The 6,910-nt window shown below is 31.0% G+C and overlaps 1 protein-coding gene across 2 annotated transcripts in view; it reads right to left on the bottom strand.

The window, feature by feature from the left end:
• LOC106469139 (twisted gastrulation protein homolog 1-like) overlaps positions 1-4,580 on the bottom strand; it is a 12,994-nt gene extending 8,414 nt beyond the window's left edge. For both annotated transcript variants that reach the window (XR_002612809.1, XM_013929602.2), the window contains exon 1: positions 4,471-4,580. The gene's annotated coding sequence lies outside the window, so the exon portion shown is untranslated. The remainder of the gene's footprint in view (positions 1-4,470) is intronic.
• Between the last annotated feature and the right edge of the window lie 2,330 nt (positions 4,581-6,910).

Here is a 6,910-nt window from a genome sequence, read left to right as displayed (position 1 = left end):
ACTTGTGCACTTTCGAATAGTTCACTATTCTTCTTCAGGAGAATAAAGAAGAATAGTGAACTATTCAAAAGCACTCGAGTTTTGGGTCTCGTTTAAAAATCAATACAACCATGATCTCTTAATAAGCTCTCTCTCTCTCTCAAGCTCAAGGCCTCAGTTTGGTAAGTAAAGTACCAGTCTTTTTTTTTGTAAATAGTAATGCTTTCCTAAATTTTAGCTAATTCTTATTAAACACCTTAAGTTCTGAAGAGAATTTAGATAGATAACTAAAAGTAAAAACATCCTATACATACTTTATTTTGATTGTGTTTGTGAGCTTGAATAAAGATTATTTCATTATGTTTCGTACATTTGTTTCCCTCTTTCTTCCTCAAACCCAGTCAAAGTCAGAAAACTCAGAATAATAATAATAAGTTGATTTAATAAGATTTGTACATACTATTAGTAGGATTAAACTTATTAAGTTAAATTCGATGATGAGGAACCCACTTTGAGACTAATAATGGCTGGAGACAGCTTGAATGGGTAATGAAGAAAAACTTTAATATAAGTTTAACATAAGAGCTTGGTGGTATAAGTATTATCAATATCAGATTAAGCTTACCTTGTGTACCTTGACTTTACTTGTAATTTAAATAATTAATAAATTATAAAACATGCTAAACATATTGTATTCTCACCTAAATATTATTATAAGTTACATTTTTAATTTTGTAATTTAGATGTTAGCTAGAGGGAGTAGAATGTCTTAATGAAAGTTCTGTGTTTTGTCTTATTAGTAAAGTATTTGGATCTGTATTAGCTACCATGCATAATGAATTACTTTGTACAAGTTCATTTTTATATTTGAGTTATGCAGTTAATGTTGTTTGCAAACTTATGCTTATAAATTACAAAGTATAAAAGCCTATAGAAATGCTAAGGAAGAAAAACACTGATTTGTTATTGTTTGCAAAGGCTATTAATTCCACTGTGAGGGTAGCTTTAAACTAAGACTAGATAGTGATGAGGCCACGATAAGTTAAATACAGAAAAAATAAGAGACAGAAAAGTGTATATGTAAGAACAAAGTACAGAAGTAGTTTAAGTGTAGGCTAAATTTTTACTATTGTAATGCTAGAAGCATAAGAAATAAAATAGATGACTTTAAATCACCAGTCAAAATGAAGGATTCTGATATAATGGACATAGCTTAAACTTGGTTAAATGTTGGCACAATTTTGATAATAGAAATTACTTTAAAATACAGGGTTATAGGTTATTAGGTAAATGCTAAAATGAGAGGTAGGAGTGGCTTTATATATAAAATATGAATTACATCCTGTTGAAGTTAAATATATCAAAGATAATAGCAAAAAAGATTGAATCTATTTGTGTTTCTCATAGTAATCACAGAGTTAAAAGGAGAAAACATTTTCAGTGGTAATTTGCTACAAACCACCAGATGAAACTGAGGAATTTAATGAAAAACTATGAATGTTACAATTCCAACTGTTAATGAGGATTTTAATTTTAAGCATAACAGAAGAGAAAACATTAGTCAAACCATGAAGGAGAGATGTTTTTAAAAACTGTTTATGATGGAATGTTTTCCCCAATTGGTCAGACAACCTACAATAAACAGTGCTATTTTACATTTATTGTTCTAATGTAGATACAGTTGAGAAGATGGAGACTGGGGAATATCTGAAAGCAACTGATCATTGCTCAATTACTGTTGATGTTTTACTACATATGGAGATGAGAAATAATGAGATTTTGGTTACAAGTTTCAAAAGAGCAAATTTCAAAAAGTGTAACAAGAATTATCTCTTGTGAATTTGACAACTGAATGAATTAGAAACACAGATGAATTTTGGAAAATGTTTCTAAATATTCAAGATAGGCATGTTCTATATATATAAAAAAAGTGAGGCTGCAAGTAAAAAATCAAGTTAGTTAACAAAGATTATAAGGGATAAAATAGAATAATTGTAAATTTAAGAAGTTTAAATTGACTGCTTTGATAAGAGACTTAAGAGTATCATAGTAGACCAGGAAAATTGGTCAAACAGGAGATTACGAAATTAATAACAGTATATGAAAAACACTGGCTGAAAATGCAAAAATTAACACTGTTTCCTTAAATACATTCAGGGAAGCAAAATGTTAGGATGAGATTAGGGTCTGGCAGATTATAAAGAAGACTTATATCCAATGATTATGAGATGGTTTGGTTATTAAGTTCTACTTTTTCTTCAATTATTAACTAATAAAAATTAAACAATATTCCTCGTCCTAAACATTTACTAGATGGAAACAAGATCAAACAGGATTATCATAATAATTCTGAGCTTATTAATACACTTAAAGGCCAATCAGGCTTCTGGGTCAAATATTTCGCCATTGGTTTTGAAAGCAGTTAAGGATTGGATATGTCAGCCACTTACTACTATTTTTTGCAAGTCTTGAACAGCAGGTTGGTGCTAGAGGATTGGAAGTTGATTTATGTTACATCTTTTTTTTTAAGGTAGGTGATAAAAACTGTTCCATTAATTATACTTTTATAGGCCTATTAGTCTCACATGAGTGGTGGAAAAGTTTTCAAAAGTATTATAAAATATGCTTTGCTAAGTCTTTTAACAAAGTTTAAAATTTTGTTGAATAGTCAACATTGTTTCATTTGGGGAAAATCTTTTCTTACTAATCTTTTCACATTTTTTTGAAGAGGTTGCTGCTTATTTAGATGAGGGTAAGGGTATGGATTTGGTGTATTTGGATTTTTAGAAACCATTTGACAAGATGTCATATGAAAGACTTGTTAAAAAAACAAGATCTTTATAAATGTGAAGAATAAGTTGGCTCACTGGATATAAAAGTGGCCAGATGGAAGAAATCAGAAAGTTGTTATGGATGAAATTCAGTCAAGCTGGATTATTGTCACAAATAAAGTACCTCGAGGCTTAGTGTTAGGACATTTGCTCTTTTTGATTTACACCAATAACATAGATTAAGGAATGGTCAATAAATTACTTAAATTTCTAGTTAACATTAAGGTCTTGGGTGTTTCTGGCTGTGAGAAAGATGTTGCTGCTTTAAAAAAGGATTTACATCAATTGGCAAGTTGGGTGAATAAATGGAAGATGGCTTTTAATTATAATATAATACAAGGTAATACATGTGGATTATCAACTTATCATGATTTGAATTACAAGTATAATTTTGATGAGGATAACCTTAAAAGTTTATGGAAGAAATGGATGTTGGTATTCTGGTTGATCAGTCTCTTAAGTTATCCAAGCAGTGTGCTGTTGGTAGTGGTAGGGTAAAGAGGATTTTAGGTCTTATCAACAGAAATAATGAATACAAGTCTACAAAAAGTTATAATTTTTATTGTACACATCATTGGTTAGGCCACACTTAGAGTATTGTGTTTAGTCTTGAGCTTCTTAGCTTAATAAGGACATTTAACTGTTTGAAATAATTCAAAGAATGGTTATTAGAATGATAACTGGATGGGAAGGTCATTAGAGATTAGTTGAGATTTTTGAAATCATTCTATCTTGAAAAAGTAGAGTTAGAAGGGTTCTAACTGGAATGTTTGAGATTGTTAAGTGAACTAATAGGTTGATGCATAATTTTGTTTCATACTTAACAGCAGGACTAGAGAACACAAATATATAAATATTGGCAGAGAAAATATAATCAATTATTGTATACAACATTATTTATTTTTTCTACTGCAGTTTGCCAAAAACAATCTTAGGTTGTTTATGAAAATATCCTCAAATACGAATTGTAATGATTAGATGATACATATTTTTCATGAATGTCATTATTCTTTATTGCATGTTTACAAAATGCACTCCTAATTTGTTAAAGAAAATATTATCTAATGAAATGTATAATAATAAGATGCTATGCATTTTTTATGAAAAGAAGTTTAATTTTTTAATGCAACCAATTTGTTATTCATCAGTTAGGTGTACCACTCTGGACTCCAGCAAATCCGGTCACTTTACTTCTGACTTGTATTTTTTGTTTTTTATAAAGAATTCACATTTTATTACGCATACAGGCCTAAATCATCAGATTAATCAAATCAGTCACTTGGCCAAGTAGCTTACTACAATACCTTTGTATCTAATTTTTTCATTGAAAACACAGTTTGTATATATAATTTGCAAGCAGCCGTGAAAATTAACATAGTGAGAAAAAACATTTTCATTTGGGCTGAAACTTACGTTAAAATTCTAGTTCTACATTCTCACTTCTAAGTCTAAAGACAAAAGGTTAATCTAAACTTAAAATTGCAATTTTAATAAAGAAAGGATACTTTATATATGTGAAATTTATAATACACAAATTTACAGTGAATAAGTTCTGGCCTTTTTATCATTGCAATTTACACTCTAAGCGAACTGTAAGAAAACAAAGCGAAACTTTGCAAAACAAAAATGCTATAAAACATAACACTCTATTCGAACTTACCTATTAGTATTACTATAATAACTGGCATTAAGACCAATACAATTTTAAATTTTCTTTCTTTAAAGTTATTTTATTTCCAAACCAAATTACTAGGGTAGCTAAACCAATCTCCACATCCACTAACACGACCATGATATTGTAAAATTATACAGGTTTCAGTGAGGTAGATGAATATAAAATAAAAATAAAAATGGTTCTAATGGAGTTCAAGTTTAGCAATCTCACTCTGATATATAACTTAAAATTTTAAAACAATATTCTGTCCAACTTTGCTGACAAAAAGCAATCGACATTTCACGGGAAACCAAATGTTCCAAAAGTTCACAAATTTATACTCGTGCGAAGTTACATAAACGAAGCTAAATTAGATTGACATTGGTTGTTTCCTTATTTCTTGAATAGTATCTCTTGAACTAATACATATTATAGATACAAAATGCGGAAGAAATACGTTATTGTAATGTTATCAAATTTTACGTTAACGAAAGATTTGCTAGGTTTCGAATAAATTTTATATAAAATCACTGATGCACAAGTTTGTAGCATTCTAACGATCAGTTTGGTTTGAATTTGCGCAAAGCTACACGAGGGCTATCTGCGCTAGCCGTCCCTAATTTAGCAGTGAAGGCAACTAGTCTTTTACTACTTTTTTTAGCTACTCTTTTACCAACGAATAGTGGGATTGACCGTCACATTATAACGCTCCAACGGTAGAAAGGGCGAGCATGTTTGGTGGGACGGGGATTCGAACCCGCAGATTGCGAGTCGAGCGCCCTAACCACCTGGCCATGCTGGGCCTCATTAATGATGAGCTTGTTTGTTTGATGAATTTCGCGCAAAGCTACTCGAAGGCTACCTGCACTAGCTGTCTCTAATTTTAAAGTGATATCCTAGAAGGAAGGCAGCAAGTCAACACCATCCACCGCCAATTATTTGGTTACTCTTAATAACGATTAGTGGGATTTATCGTCACATTATAACACCCTCACGGCTGAAAGTGGTGAGTATGTTCGGCTCTGAATTTTTTAATAATGAGAATCATTATCTAAACTTAGTGTCAAATGTGCAGTCATATAAATAAAATAAATTCCAAGATGCAACTTTAAATATTATGTAGAAAATCAGGTTAATGACATTTAAACTATATGATGTTTTGTAAATTATCTGTCAGTTAAACAAAAACTACAATCAAGGAATTACCACTGGAGTGAAAAACTAAATCTTTACATAGATGTAGCTGTGGTATACATGCATGCTATGTGTTTATTACCCATTATATTAATACGCAAATGTTCACAAAAATACATGTATTTAGGTACATGCGAGGTTTTCACATGACATGTCAGTCAATAAAGTTATTAAGTTAATTTCGCTCTTGCTATCTATTGTTCTGCCTCATTCGCCTGAGGTATCACCTTTGTTTTCCCGATAGTAAGGTTTCTGCAAAGCTGAACATAATGAGTGTGAAAATAGACACTGGTAATTCAGGTGATGTCTAAAGGCTACAACTTCTTTTACGTTTCAATGAGAATGATCAACAGTTACGTGAATAGTACAAGTTGCCCTGGGAAAATATGAGGATATGCAGTTTTAAATATTTAACGTGCTGTTTTCTCAGACCGGAACAGCTTTTGAACTTATACAGATTTTAAGAGTTTAGACTTAACTACAACTTTAACCTTTAAAGAGATATAGAGATTTATCTTCTACTTAGAGATATATGTCATCATTAAAGGCGACTGTCCATGGTGCTGAATAAATTCACACACTGTTGTTTATGTTAGTGAATAAAAACTGCATTCTGTTTGCTTGCATATTTGTGTCCAGTGTCTTTCTTTCACGAACTCAGTCAGGTTTAGAGAATTCTGAATTACTTTACATAATATTTTCTAATTGAATCTCCCTTTATTCTAATAATGGTTGGAGACGGCTTGAATGGGTAATGAAGAAAAACTTTAATATAAGCTTAACATAACATCAAATGCACAACGTTTCGACAAGGTTTTTGTTCTCATCAGGTTTGCCTGAGAATACCACATAACATGGGATGGTATTTGTGCAGTTCTTCATGACAGTGAAATACCAAGTATTTATATGCACACAACTGGTCCTAAAGTAATCACTGCTTCCTCTTTGAAGATTATTATGAAAATTACCATACAATGAAATCACTTTTCATCTCAAGTGCTAAATTTTTCAACATCCAAGTTTAAGCTAATGTACTGAAATGTTCACATGTTTAACATTAAATAGATGTTTTAATGTTCACAACGTTTAGAGCTGAGACGTCCTTTTTCTTATGATTTTAAACTTTTATGAAACTGTTACGAAAGCGGAAGTCACGTGACTATAGTAACACGTCATGATATTCAATAATTGATTTTCTAAAAGCAAGTGTTTTGCGCCCTGCTTGGGAGAAGGTGTCTAGTCTAAGCCCTGT

Source organism: Limulus polyphemus, unplaced genomic scaffold (assembly GCF_000517525.1).
Source record: "Limulus polyphemus unplaced genomic scaffold, Limulus_polyphemus-2.1.2 Scaffold3322, whole genome shotgun sequence".
Lineage (NCBI taxonomy): Eukaryota > Metazoa > Arthropoda > Merostomata > Xiphosura > Limulidae > Limulus > Limulus polyphemus.
This window is presented reverse-complemented; position numbering and strand designations above follow the sequence as displayed.